At 43.9% G+C, this 15712-nt stretch overlaps 1 protein-coding gene across 2 annotated transcripts in view; it reads right to left on the bottom strand.

Annotated features, from left to right (window-relative positions):
• TANC1 (tetratricopeptide repeat, ankyrin repeat and coiled-coil containing 1) overlaps nucleotides 1-15712 on the bottom strand; it is a 3647153-nt gene that overhangs the window by 817210 nt on the left and 2814231 nt on the right. The window lies entirely within an intron of this gene.

A 15712-nucleotide genomic window follows, 5' to 3' on the forward strand; every position in this document is an offset into this window, starting at 1 on the left:
TAATAACTCGCTGATGGGCTTTTTTAAGATGATGCAAACTAAAAATATGAAACATTAATATGAATCAGAAGCATGAACTGAGCTTTGTCAGTCTAATGGACAGTTTGAGAGGTAGTCCGTTTGTCTTTTTCAACAAACTAGGAATACTTTATTCCATGGTAGAATGTTTTAGGGTTATATCATTAAGTAATTTTTTTGTTTCAAAAGTTTTGTCCAAAGCTGAAAATTTCATACTGTTATGTACAAAGTACATAATAAGTTCGGTACATAAATGGGATTTCATTATACTTGTTTTTTTCTCTCTTATATAAGTGTCGGATTTTAAACGCAAATCTATTAATAATTGATTGAATAATCCAGTACAGAGGTGGAGTCTGCTCAAATACTTGCAATTACATAATGCTCAACTAGCATTTTAACAGACAACACATTTACTTACTAAAAATGTAAATAAACTTTCATTAAAGAATTACTTGGTTTCAGCAGGTTCTGGCTTTTGAGCTAAAACAGGAGGCACCCTCATTTTATGGATAAGTAATGCCTAAAAGTAAAATATACCTATGTTGATAAAAACGGTATGTTAAGCACTATTATAATTGAGTGGAACAGAAAACTATATACATTGGTGAACTCTTACTGGATTCCAGGGGCTGGAGCTAAAGATGCAAAAAAAATTACTTGGACACTATATCCTATTACACTGAAAGGTGAAGTCATAATTGTAGGTGATTTTAACTGTATTTTATCAGACAAAAATTCCACTGCAGATTGGCTAAAGATGTGATTGCCAGCTTTCTAACACATCTAATGAATTTAAAGAATATGTATGAGCTAAGAAAAACAAACTCGCTTCAATTTACCCATTATTCACATAGATATGGAACACAAATACTGATAAAATTTTGGTCTCAAACAATCTGTTATCACATATCATAGACTTTTGAATAGTTTTGTGTCCATTATTGGACCATAATGCTATAATCTTTAATATTATTTTAAAAACAGACAATCTAATCACAGGAGATTACCAGTATGCATTACTAAAATAAAGGATTCAAGGATTGGTTAGGTTAAAGAGATCAAAAATTTCCTAGAAAGAAACATGAATGATGAAGTACCTGACATTATCCTGTGGGATTCACTAAAGGTTTATTTAAAATAATTAAAAGTTGGTATATTAGTAAAACAAGAGAATGGGACAAAGAATTGAATACACTACAGGCCAAAATAGATGCACTAAAGTTAAATCTTAAATCAAATGACACTATCAGTCTGAACTTAAACACTTAAATATAAAATTTGCTCAGTTTCAATAAACCTGGAAAAACAAACTGCAGGCATATTCAGTAAACACTTTAAATTTGCACAAACTTGCTCTTAGATCAAAGAAAATGAATAAACTAAATTATATCAAATAAACTATAACATATAAATAATAAAAAAAAAAAATAAGAACATATATTAAAGGTATTCTTGAGGGCTTTATAATATTTTATGAAAATATAAATAATAATACAAAAATTTACATAATGTTGATATAGCTGAAACTTTTCTAAGGGGAAATAAAAACAATAAATTAACAAGTGAACAAATAAAAAATGACAGCCCATTCACTTTAACAGAAATGAAAGATCAAATAGAGAGTTAAAAAATAAGGTAGCAGGCTTAGATGGTCTTATAAAATACTATCAGACGATGCAGTTAAAATGTTAGATAAGGTCTACAGAGAAATAAAAAACAATTGCTGAAGTCCCCCCATCATGGAAATATTCTCTTATATCACCTATTTTACAACAAGATAAGGATCCTACAAAGTGTTCATCATACAGACCCATTTGACTTTTAAATGTGGACTATGACATGTTCATGTCCATTTTAGCTAACAGAATTAATCTACTTATACCTAAACTTATAAACAATGATCAAACTGAATTTATTTTAAATAGACAAGTACATAATAATATAATAAGAATATATACATTAATAGAATATGCAAACAACAATAAAAAGAACTTTCTAGTCTTGATTTAAATAAGGCTTTTGACTCAGTTGATTGGTCCTGTTTATAACACTTAAAGCATATCATTTCTCACCTGAGCTAATTGCATTAATTTCCAAGTTATACAATAACTCTTGTGCTTATGTTAAAATATTTTCTTTTCTTTCTAATTCCTTTAAATTACAAAAAAGTTAAAAAAACGAGGCTGGCCATTACCACCTTTACTTTTTGCATTAGCTACAGAACCTTTTACTAACAGTATTAGATCCAATATGAACATTAACAGTATCAAAATTCAAACTTAAGATGCAGCTCTGCTGATGATATTTTACTAATAGGAAACGTAGAAAATTCAGTAGAACATGTAATTAGTTCGAAGAGTCAGTTGGAAGAAATCTCACACAATCATAATAAAACAAGTACATTATTAACTAATACAAAAATTAAAAAATTCAGACAAAAATATTCTAACTTCAATTGGAATAGCAATCAAATTAAATACCTTGGTATAACCATTATGTCTAATAGTAAAGAAATGATACAAATGGTTGTTGATAAAATTTTAAGTTTGGTCACAAATTGGAACAAATTCTTCTTTACCATGAAAGAACAATTAATGCTTATTAAGATGGTAATTTTTGTTTGTCTTACAATCTTTAGTACCATCTCCACCAAAAAAAAAAATGAAGAAGAAGATAAATAACATTCTCTTTAATTTTTTTTTTGGCATCCCAATAAACCAAGAGTTTCCTTTGACTGGCACAGAAAAGGTTGGGATAATGGTCGAACAGGATTCCCTAATATTCAACTGTCTGCTACTTCAACATTTGTAAACGTTATAGAGCTGTGGATAAATTAATCTTATCATTCAAAATGGAAACAAATACATAGTACAGTTTTGTACCTACCATAAATGTAGATGTTCGAGTGCAGACACTGCTGCAGTCATTACACTTGGGTTATCCTGCTGTCAGGCGGTCCCGCAGTCGTCCAGAGTTCCAAAGTCTTGGTCCGGCGTCGGCTGCTGTCGCCTCCTCCCTGACGTCAGTGCGACAGGGGTATACAAGATGCAGCCAACGCCATTTTCTTCAGTTTTTCTTGCCCCAGATGTCAGGTGCCTCTAAATATGTAGGCAATTCCAATTGCTAATAAAACATACATAAGAAAAGCAAAAAACAACTTACAGCTACCAGCAAATACTCCCCATAGGTAGTAAGGGTAGAAACCAGCCAGTAAGAGGGGAAGGAGGGAGGGTAACCTGGACTGCAGCAGTGTCTACACTCGAACATCTACATTTATGGTAGGTACAAAACTGTACCATGTTCATCGTGTTACACTGCTGCAGTCATTACACTTGGGTAGAATCCCAAAGCTGAGGAAGGGTGGCTGGTCCTATAAGGCATTAGGGGTGGCTATAAGGCCCTGCAGCACTGCAGCGTTCGAGCCAGCTCTGAATTTAGAGTATATAGGCAGATGGTAATGCTTGGTGAAGGTGTGTACAGAACTCCAAGTTGCTGCTTCCAAAATATCCTTGGTAGGTACTCCCCTGAGGTAGGCAGTTGAAGTGGCTGCTACCCTGATGGAGTGAGATCTAATGCTGCTAGGTACAGGTTTTCCATGGTATGTGTAGCAGAAACGTATACAATGTCCTATCCATTTTGAAATAGTCTGTTTTGAAATGGCTTTTCCCTGTGCTCCTGCAGCATATGCTACCAATAAATGCTCAGATTTTCTGAAAGCTTTGGTTTTGTCCAAGAAGAAGCGTAACTGCCTGTTAATGTCCAAAGAGTGCAGTAGTCTCTCCCCTTTATTCTGTGGTTTAGGATAAACAGTTGGCAGGTGAATAGTTTGGTTTAGAGCCACATTGGATACCACCTTTGGCATAAAAGTAGGGTTAGTTCGTAAAGACACCCTGTCCTGGTGGAAAATGAGGAAAGGTTCCACTGCCATTAGAGCCTGTAATTCTGAAACTCTTCGTGCTGATGTTATTGCCAGGAGCAGAGCAGTTTTCCAAAAGATATATTTTAATTCTGCTGTGTTGGCTGGCTCAAAAGGAGGTAAAGTTAGCTTCTCCAAAACAAAGTTGAGGTCCCAAGTTGGAGCAGGGGCTCTACGGGGCGGTCTTATGTTTTTAGCCCCTCTGAGGTACTGTTTTAACAGAGGATTAGAGAAAATTGGTGGATCCGTGTTGTAATGAGCAGAGATAGCAGAGGCGTGGATCTTGATGGATGAGAAGGAGAGTCCTTTGTCCAGCATCTCAGTTAAGTATTGTAATATCTGAGGAATGTTTGGTACAAGAGGGTCAAGGCTGTGAACTTGGTTCCAGGCACAGAATCTCTTCCATTTATCCAAATAGGCTTTCCTGGTACTAGGCCTTCTGGCCTCCAGAATGACATCCATAACAGCTTTGGAGAGAGGCATTGCTTGCTTGACTAAGGAATCTTCCATGCAGCTAGGTTTAAGGTCTTTAGCTGGCTGTGTAGTATTTGTTTGTTGTGCTGAGTCAGCAGATGTGGGATTTGAGGCAAAATCCAGGGTGGTTCTTGTGCTAAGCTCCTTAAGATTGGGTACCAGTGCTGGTGTGGCCAGTCTGGTGCAATCAGGATCATCTTTGGCTCTTCCTGCCTGGCTTTTATGAGTACCTTTGGCAGGAGAGGTAGTGGTGGGAAAGCGTATACTTGTAGGTACTTCCAGCTAAATGAGAGGGCATCCACTTTCCATGCTTGTGGATGGTAACTCCTTGTGCAGAATTTTTGCAGCTGGCAGTTTATTGGGGATGCAAACAGATCTATGTCTGGGCTCCACCATTTCTGTGTTATCATTCTGAATATTAATGGATTCAACTCCCATTTGTGGGGATCCATGATGTTTCTGCTTAAGTCATCTGCCAGTGTGTTTTTCTCTCCTAGCAAGAATTGCGCTTGCAGATGAACTTGAAGGTTTATAGCTGTGTTCCATAAGGTCATAGTTTGTCTGCATAGGGGGTAGGAGTGAGTGCCCCCTTGCTTGTTTATGTACCACATAACTGTGGTGTTGTCTGTCTTTAGGAGTAGTTGTCCTGGATGCAGCAGGTCCTTGAAAGCTATAATCACATTTCGTACAGCTAGCATCTCTTTTTGATTGATGTGAAGATGCCTTTGTTCTGCGGTCCACATGCCCTGAATACATTTGCCTGCCATGTGTGCTCCCCAGGTGTAATCCGATGCATCTGTTGTCAGTGTTTGCCTGGCTGTGGGTTGTGTAAAAGGCTGTCCCTTGTTGAGGTGACAAGCTTGAGCCCACCATTGAAACTCCTGTTGAAGGCAAGGGATCAGTGGTATAACTGTTTCCAAACTTTGACAGTGTTGAGACCATACATTCTTTAGGTACCATTATAGTTTCCTCATGTGCAGTCTGGCATATGGAATTAGTAGTATGCAGGATGCCATGTAACCCAAAGCTTGCAGAACTTTTCTTGCAGGGAGCTGGGTCTTTGTTGCCATCAATTGAAAGTATTGAGTCAGTTGTCCTTGTTTGTCTGGTGTGAGATAAGCCATCTGGGCCGTTGTGTTCAAGCTGGCACCCAGGAATATAATCTTTTGTGAAGGCACTAGTTTTGATTTATTTTTGTTTACTGTGTACCCTGGGCAACTTAATAACTTTTTTACAAACGCCAGATACTTTAGAAGAGTGTCCTTGCTCTCTGCTTGAATCAGACAGTCATCCAGGTACGGATAAATTTGAATTCATTTCTGTCTGCAAAATGCAATTACTGGTGCCAGGCACTTTGTGAAGACTCTGGGCACAGTAGATAAGCCAAACGGCAGTGCAGATAATTGTTAGTGCATTGAATCAGCTATGAATCTGAGGTATCTTCTGCAGTTTTGTCTGATAGGGACATGCAGGTATGCCTCTTTGAGGTCCAAAGTCACGAGCCAAGCTTTCTTGCCCAGCATGGGAAGAAGCTGTTGTAATGTCAACATTTTGAATTTCTGAACATCCAGGTAAGTGTTTAGAGATGAAAGCTCCAGAATGGGCCTCCAGGCTTTGTCCTTTCTGGGTACCAGAAAGAGTCTTGAGTAAAATCCTTGTCCTTGCTCCTGTGATGGTACCTTTTGAATAACTCTCTTATCCATAAGTGCTGTAATTTGTTTTTGAGCCTCTGCCCATTGATTTGGTGGCAGATTTGGCATTCCTTTTAACCTTGGCAGAGTGTGAAAGTGGAACCTGTAACCTTGAAATACAATGTTGAGAACCCATTTGTCTTTGGTGATCATTTGCCAATTGTGGTATGAGAGTGTCAGTTTTCCTCCCAAGGGGGCTGCCAAGACGGATTTGTTTGGCAGCTGTAGTGGGAAGTGATTGGAGCTGCTTTTTATATGGTTGTGGCCTGGCTTCCCCTTCATTCTGGCCTGATGCAACCCATTGTCGAGGCCTGTAAGGACCTTGTGTTTGACCTCTACCTCTTGGACGTCTGTATCTTCCCCTTTGAGGTCAGTCTGTAATTGGAAAGGACCAATTCTTAGTTGGCCAGTTTCTGCTAAATCTAGGAGGCTGAACCTGTAAGAAATCCTTCACCGTTTGCATAGATTTTGCCTTGTCCTCCATTTTCTTTAATACATCTTCTGCCTTAACTCCAAATAACACATCCTGCTGCAAAGGTGCATCCAATAATTTTGCTTTAACATGATCTGGTAACGTATGTTCTTTTAACAAAGCATGTCTTCTAATAACAGAACCTGTAACTGCTGCTCTGCAGGAGGCCTCTAGAGAATCAAAACCACATTGCAAAGTATGCTTTCCCACTTGTTCAGCTGCATGCAATAAATCCTGCATTTCTTTAAAATTAGGAGGATCTGATTCTGGAAGCATTTTTTGTTTTAACTGAGACAGTAAAAATATTGCTGATATTTTAGCATGTGAAACTGGCAATTTAAGGCTCTCATTGCTAAAGTTGCAGACGTATATACTTTCTTTCCCCATCTGTCTAATGCTCTGGAATCTCTATCAGAGGGAACTGGATTCTTGGCTGATGAGGCCTTAACTCCTTTGGGTCCCTGAGAAATAGTTTCAGGGTCAGCGACAGGGCTTTTATACAGAAATTTATGTGAGTCAGGGACTCTGTAGTATCTGTCAGGTTTAACAGAGGCTGGAGGTAAGGAATCAGGATTTAAGCTGGATTCAGTATACACATCATTGACAATATCTAACACTGGCGGAATAGCAAGGGGTCTGTGTTGAGGTAATAAAAGGAAGTCTCTGAGCCTTTCTTTGGATTCTGAGTAATCCTGGCCTTCCCAGTAGAAATGCTCCCTCATGGTATGTAGGGTTTCCCCAAAGTAGTCCTCAGGCGGTGAGGCTGATGGAATTGATTCCTCAGCATCAGAATCCTCATAAGGGGGTAAAGAGGTCTGAGGATGAATCAGAAGAGATGGACACTTGGTCGGATGAGTCATAGTCTGCATCTTGTCTAGGCCTTTTATCAGGAGGGGGATGTGACCTCCTGATCAGAGTAATTAGGTCTTCGGCCATTTTGAGCATTTGTTTCTTAGGCATGGAGGCCTGTCCTGGAGAATGCTGAATTTGTTTCTTTGACTTTAAAGGAGGCTAGACTTAGCTGAGGGTTTAATGCTTAACTGAGTAGGTCTGAAGACACCCTCTGTAGCTGTGGGTTGCTCAGCTACTCCGGATCCCTCTGAAAGGTTAGTCTCGGTAGGCTGAAGAGCTTGTGCGTCCAAAGGCCCAGCCATCTCCACGTGGGAGTCAGAGGCGGCTTGTGGTTCTACAGAAGCGGTCGTCAGGGGCTGCGAAGGCACCTCGCTGAAAACTGGAGAACTGGTGACTGGCCTAGAAGAGGCTTCGTCGTCAGTTTTGGGCCTCGGATGCCTATCTTTGTCTTTGCGCTTTTTGTGTATTCCAGTCGTCGGAAGTTCCGACGGCATGGTATAATTGAATTTTCTACCAAAATAATGTCGGGCAAAATCAAACCGACGTTTAATAGTGCGCTTGTTAAACCTAGCACAAAACCGACCACCAGTAACGTTGTGGTCAGGGCCTAGGCATGGGATCAATAGGAATAGAAATCCTTATGAGGTATTTGCTTCCCACAAGAAATACAGTTATTAACTTTTGCTGACATCGGTCTGAGGCAAGAAAATGTTTCCCCAACGGGGTACTTAGCTTTGTAGAAGACTTCGGTTCTGGATTCGGAATGAAAATCTCAGGAGACGGCTGACCGGCACTTGCGAACTGCTTTTGCTTCGGGCACCACGCAGCAAGAAAGACTGAAGAAAATGGTGTCGGCTGCATCTTATATACTCCTGTCGCACTGACATCAGGGAGGAGGCGACAGCAACCGACGCCGGACCAAGACTTTGGAACTCTGGCCGACTGTGGGACCGCCTGACGGCAGGATAACCCAAGTGTAATGACTGCAGCAGTGTAACACGATGAACATCAACAAATATTATTAGTAAATAATAAATATATCACAACTAGTCAGAAACTAATAGTACCTAATAGTTTTAAATGACTAATAAATGATTTCTACATAAATGGTATTACACCCTCTTCTCAAATCCCTTATTGAAATAATTTCCTTTTCCCAAAAGATCACATATACTACCCATTGTATTAAAGATTTAATATTTTCTATGTTTCCAACTGCATATACAAATGACTGATTACAAAATAAGAAGTTATGTACTCACCATAACGTTCCATCTGTGTAGGTGACTTCATTTGTCTGCAACCTTTGGTCTTGGATCCGACTTCGGATCCGAGCCGGGAAATTATTTTACAGCTTATGGATCCGAGCTCCTAGCTCCTCCCCTTACCCATAATCCCCTGCCAACCCTGATTGACCTCAGATCAAGTTTGCCCTTATACCAAAATTCAGACCAAAAGAGTCCCGAAAGGGACCAAGAAAGGACATTCAAGAATTAACTTCTGAAGGCCAGGGGGAAGGAGGGGGGGGATGGTTGCAGACAAATGAAGTCACCTACTCAGATGGAACGTTATGGTGAATACATAACTTCTTAATCTGAAGTAGGGACTTCATTTGTCAGCAACCTTTGGGACAGAGTCCCCAGCTACCTGAATCTTGGGTGGCCATCATGGAAGGATGTTCCGGAGCACTGCGGAGCCAAAGGATGCTCTCCCTCTGGAAATAACGTCCAGCTTATAATGGTTGATAAAGGTATGAGATGAGGCCCCAAGTGGCTGCAGAGCAAATATCATCCAAAGATACTCTAGATCTAAAGGCAGCAGAAGTAGATATGGAGCGAGTAGAATGCGCCCGTACTCCCTGAGGTGCGGGCCTCCCCGAAGTTTCATAGGCCAGAAGAATACACTGTGAAATCCATTGTGATAAGGTGACCTTAGAAACAGCTTTACCCAAATTGAATTTGGCAAAGGAAATGAACAACTGATCGGATTGTCTGTGACCAGCAGTCCTATGAATGTAGAGGCGCAGTTGTCTGTGCATGTCTAAGGAATGCAGCTTGTATTCTCCTTTATTCTGGTACTTTGGGAAGAAAACTGGCAGGTTAATGGACTGATTCATATTGGTTTCTGAGGCCACCTTAGGAAGAAAGGAGGGATTGGTCCTGAGGTACACTCTATCCTGATGAAAAATCAAGTAGGGAGGTTGCACAAAGGGCCTGAAGTTCGGAAACTCTTTTTGCTGAAGTGATGACGACAAGGAACGCCATTTTCCAGGAAAGGTATTTAAGTTCGGCCGAGGCAGCTGGTTCAAAGGGAGGGGCAGTCAAGGCTTGAAGGACTAGTGATAGATCCCAAGGGGGTACAGCTTCCTTGACAGGAGGCCTGAGCAGGAAAGTACCCTTGAGGAAGGATTTACATAATTTCGCAGTCATCAAGGGACCTGTCTCGTGTCCCACATGGTAATGAGAAATGGCTGCCAATTGAACCTTGACCGTAGAACAGCTAGCTCCCCGTTGAAAAAGTCCGGTGAGGAAATCCAAGACGGACGGCAACGAAGCCGTGAAGGGATCTATGTTATGGTGTTCCGCCCAGATGGAAAAACGCTTCCATTTACTGCGATAGACTTTTCTAGTGGAAGGTTTATGTGCTGCCACCAAGATGGCTTTAACTGGTGAAGAGATGGCGGGAGTCCTGACTAAGAGTGGAACTGGAGCAGCCAAGCTGTCAGCTTCAGGTTGTCCAGATTCGGGGTCGGTAGACCTAAGGGATGGGATATTAGATCCGGAATGGGATCCAGAATCCAGGGAGGATTCACCAGATGAGACCACAGGTAAGGGAACCAAGTTTGACGAGGCCAGAATGGGGCAATGAGGATCATTCTGCTCCCCAACCGAAAGGCTTTCTGTGTAAGTTTCAGCATCAGGGGTAGAGGAGGATAGGCATAAAGTAGACTGGGAGGCCAAGCATGCACTAGAGCGTCTCTCAGGGTTTTCCCAAGGGGGGGAATCAGAGCAAAGAAGCTGGAGCATTTCGTGTTTGAGAGAGTGGCAAAAAGATCGCAGCAGGGTTGCTCCCATTCGGCAAAAATTCGCTTCGCTACCTGGAAATTGAGAGACCACTCATAAGGGGAAAGAATAGTGTGGCTGAGCTTGTCCACAAGAATGTTGGACCGTCCCGGAATGTGCGTTGCGATAAGGAAGCGGTTGGTGGAGATCGCCCATTCCCACACCCTCATGGCCTCTCGACAGAGAGGGTAGGACCTGGTTCCCCTTGGTTTGTTGATGTACCAGACAACTGACATGTTGTCCGTCTGTATCGCAATAGTTCCTACGGGGAGAAGGTTCTGAAGTGCTTGCAATGCCAATAGCACTGCCCTCATCTCCAGAACGTTGATATGCAAGGAGGTCTCTGTGTCGTTCCACGTGCCTTGGACCATTCTGCCTGAGCAATGCCCCCCCCACCCAAGGCGAGAGGCGTCTGTGGTCACCGTGGCGAGGGGAGGAGGTGTGCAGAAGTGACGTCCCGTATGGAGGTCCGGGGACTGGAGCCACCATAAGAGGGCCCTCCTGCAAGCCCTGCTGAGTGAGACAGGGTGACTGAGGGGGAGAAACTGAAAGGACCATTGGACTAAAAGGGTCCACTGTAGCAGCCTCATATTCAGACGAGCGCATGGAAGAAGAGTTATTGCTGCTGCCATGGTGCCTAGCGCCCTCAGGACCAATTCCGCCAGTGGGGCTTTTGATTGGAGGATGGCCCGCACATGAAGCCTCAGGTTTTGAAGTCGCTCCGAAGAGAGGAACGCTCGCAGACTTCTCGTATCTAGTTTGGCCCCTATGAAATCTATCACTTGTGTCGGAGCAAGGGAGGATTTGTTTATGTTGATCGTAATGCCTAGTTGGGGAGCTAGCCGGAGAAAGTAATTTCTGGCTGCGCAGAGTAGATGCCTTGTTGGTGCGGACAGGAGCCAGTCGTCCAGGTACGGGAAGACCTGCATTCCCTGGAGTCTCAGGTGGGCCGCTATCACTGCTAACAGTTTTGTAAACACCCTGGGGGCTGTGGTGAGACCAAAGGGAAGGACCCTGAACTGATAGGGACTGGCTCCCAGCCGGAAGCGGAGAACCTTCCTGGATCGTCTGTCCATTAAAATGTGGTAGCATGCATCCTTGAGGTCTATTGAGCACATCCAGTCGCTCTCCCACAAGAGGGGGAGAATGGATTGAAGGGTGACCATCTGGAATTTTTCTTTGGTTACTGACAGGTTCAAGAGTGAAAGGTCGAGAATCGGTCTCAAGTCCCCTGTCTTTTTTGGCACCAGAAAGAACCTGGAGTAAAACCCTAATCCGAGCTGATCTGGGGGGACGGGCTGGATGGCTCTTTTTTCTAGCAGCTGCTGAATTTCTGCAGCTGCCGCCTCCCTCTGATTGGGTGGTACATCGGGGAGGTTTTTGAGTCTGGGGACATGGTGCAGTGGAATTTTGTTACCTCTGGATATGATATGAAGCACCCAGCGATCTGAAGTAATGGACTCCCAAGCCGCCAGGTGCTTCGAGAAGCGCCCCCCGACTGCCTTCAGAGTGGAAGAGTCGGGCAACCCCTCAGGGCTGCTGCGTGGACTACTCAGAGAAGGTTTCTCTGGACCCAAAATTTCTCGGGGCCCCTCTGCCTCTAGGGCGGCATCCTCCCTGTCCTCCTCTGCCACGGAAGGACTGGCTGTCCGGAGCAGGATGGGAATGTTGCGATTTCCGGAACCACATCTTCTTCTGTCCCTTTTGGTTCTTGGAGAAGGACCTCTGGGGAGCAGAGAAGCGGACTCCGACGGCAGACAATGTCTTCTCGTCCTTTTTGTTCTGGACAAGTGTCTCGCGAACGGTCTTGCCAAACAAGGCAGAACCATCAAAAGGGGCATTCGCAAAGGACGCCTTAAAGGGCTCCGCAAAGTCACAATGTCAGAGCCAGGCCTGACATCTCATGACTAGACCCGCTCCGCTGGCTCTAGCGGCTCCCTTTGTGGCATGGGACAAAAGCCGCATAGAGGTATTTGAAACAGATCTTACAGTGGCCATACGAGTGGAGTACAACTGCTTGTCCTCCGCCGACATGGACTCTGGGGGGGGGGGGCAGCATATTCTTTGATAAGATCTCGCTGCATCCTGATGACATGTGCCATGTAGTTCAGGGACCTTACTGAGAAGGTCGCTGAACTAAATACCCGCTTCCCGAGGCGATCCATTGAGCGGGACTCCTTGCTCGGTGGACGGACCAAGGGGCTCTCCTGAGCTAATTCCCTCTTGGTGGCTGCTGCCATCAACATGGCATCTACGGGGGGACCCTTGCTCCAATGGGACCGGTCTGCAGGGGGACTCAAAATTCTATCCGGGCGTTTGGGGACTGGCTCCACAGTGTCCGGCTCCTTCCACGCCCTGGTGGTGATAAGGTCCACCAGAGGGTCGGCCGGAGGGGACACCCAAGAGTTAGATGGGCCTGCTTCGAATGCCTCCAGGAACACGGACTCATCGTTGGAAGCCTTGGGGGCAGACCACCCCCCCCGATCCTGGGCATTTCCATGATATCTCCAAAGGAGACATCCTCGGGGGGTGACCTTGGGGAGCCTTCCCCTTCATCCAAGTCCGTGTCCTCTGTTAAGGACTCGGGGGAGTCCACGTGTCTCCTCTTACACTTATGCTTGCGAGGCACTTCCTCGGGGGGACTGTCCGAGGAGGTCTCACCAGCAATATCCTGTTCCAGTGGAACAACCTGGGACATCGAAGCAGGCTGTCCCTGTAGCCAGATGACGGAAGCCTGACCCAGCAGAGAGGGAGTGCAGGGTGGAGCCGATGCAAGGACCGGGGGTCCGGATGCTCTCAACAGAGCCCTCTCCACTGCATCGAAGGCCGAGGGGGAGCCGCTCTCCCTGGGGTCCGAAAGCCGACTCCCACTCGGATCCGATGAAGGGATCGGAACCGGCGCCGAGGCCATTGGATCCGAAGGACCCGTGTGCTCCGACCTGGATGGAGCCGAAGGCACACTGAATCCCTCGGATCCGAAGCTCGGCCCACCACGGCTCCAAGAGGTCGGATCCGATGAAGGACCTGACAGACTCGAGGGCAGGGTCGGATCCGAAGTACCCAGTGCTGTTGGTGCAGACCCACCCCCGGCTCCAATGCTGCCCGGCTCCGAACGCCCCGAACCCGGGAAGCGGGTCGGAGAAGGAGCTATCGGGGCAAAAAAAGGTGTCGAGCTCCCCCCGAAGGGGGGGAGGCAAGAGCACTCCCATCTGCAGCTGGGCCTGGATGAACCTTCTCATCATCCGGTTCAAGTCTGCATCAGAAAGACTTAAGTAGGTCTCGACGAGGCCACCGAGGCGGGCCGGGAATGCCGCCTCGATGACCTCGACGGAGATCGGGTCTCCTCCTCCTCGGGTCCCGGAGAAAAGCAAGGGGATCGGATCCGAGGAGGAGGGGACCTGGAAGCCGTGGAGGGAGAAGCCCGCTTAGCTGGGGGGGCCGAAGCGGAGGCCTCGGCCCGCAGCTTGTGGTGCTTCTCCCTCCTTTTCTCCCTCCTGGCCTCCCTTTCCTCCGGCGACTTAGTGGGAGTTTGAGTCCCGGCCGGGGGAAGGGGGGCAGGAGTGGCTACCACCGAGGACTGAGGAGGAGCCACGGGAGTACCGGAGGCCGAAGCCGGATCCGGGGGCAAAAGTCCTGCCAGAACCAGCTTCGACCTCCGCTCTTTCAGTGCCCTGGGGTTGAACGCTGCGCAAATGGAACACCCAGAGGACAGGTGTTCAACCCCAAGGCACCGAACAAACCAAGTGTGGCCATCCGCCGGTGAAAGCTTATGGCCACACTCGGTGCACTTAGAAAAAATGGGTTTTGGGGCCTCCAACATTATAAAAAAAAATAAAGTAAACTACACAAACACACCGGGCCCCAAAAACACAAGCAACACACACACACTCTACGAACCAGCGAGGGGAGGAATTACACTAAAAAATAATAAAATTAATGAAAAGGGATCCTAATCCACACACACTGTTCAATTAAATCAAAAAATTTTCTACTTTGACAAGTTTTTGAAGACTTATCTGATAAGTCGCCAGGAGCTCTAAAATCCAGCTGTCTCTTCTAAGAGTGGTAAACTAGATCTGAGGTCAATCAGGGTTGGCAGGGGATTATGGGTAAGGGGAGGAGCTAGGAGCTAGGAGCTCGGATCCATAAGCTGTAAAATAAGTTGCCGGCTCGGATCCGAAGTCAGATCCAAGACCAAAGGTTGCTGACAAATGAAGTCCCTACTTCAGATCATAACTTCAACAAAATGCTAGTATTGAAACAACAAAGTCATTTAATTTATTGGCATCAATTCTTAAATGGTACTGATTATTATATATATATATATATATATATATATATACTGTTAAAATTTTAAGGCCCAAACACAATTAAGATTCTGAGAATTGGTTACTTTTACAAATATTTAAAAAATTTGTTAACACAGAGGTAAATGAGATATTTAACCTAGATAAGAAATTGTTCCCCAAATTATTGGAATTCTTAACATCAATAATAATGCAATTAAAAATTAATCATATTTGTCACAAATTTATAAAAATCTTAAGTTAGCTTTCACATATTTAAACAATTCCCATTGGAACTACTACACAAAAATTAATAATGAAGACTTATTTGGAGAATACACAAAATTATTAAAATCTACAGACACCTCTTCATTATACTGGAAATTTTAACTTGGAAAGTTTTACACAGACCTTTTGTCACTCCTAGCAAAATTGCAAATATGTATAAATCAAAAAGAATTAAATGGTGCAGATGTGATTCTGAAATAGTAGCTGACTGGAGGCATATTGTATATGAATGTGAAGTCATCTCCCCTTTCTTGGAAATAAATTAATAACTTTATTCAAGCTCTATGGTCAGACAGATGTAATATTTCTAAATCTTTTTTATTTAATGTTCTGTTTCCTGAGATAATTTTAAAAACGCAAGTGCCTCTTCCTTGTTCTACTTTTACTATAGACAGAAAAGTAATTACTAAAAATTGGAAAAGTAAATTTACCCCATCTAGTGTTGAATTTATCAGTATGGCAAAAATGTTTGCAGTAGTGAATTGCATACTATAAAGATGAGAACTTCAAATATTTACACATTCATATAAATCTTGGATTAAACAAGGACTTGCTTGAAAAATATTAACTGTTCTTGATGTATAACTGATGTATTGATCAGCTGTGAACATGTAAATAAATAGTTAATTGTTTGTTTTATAACCGATTTA

The sequence above is a fragment of the Protopterus annectens genome, chromosome 6.part0 (genome assembly GCF_019279795.1).
Source record: "Protopterus annectens isolate FY-2018-M chromosome 6.part0, PAN1.0, whole genome shotgun sequence".
Classification (NCBI taxonomy): domain Eukaryota; kingdom Metazoa; phylum Chordata; order Ceratodontiformes; family Protopteridae; genus Protopterus; species Protopterus annectens.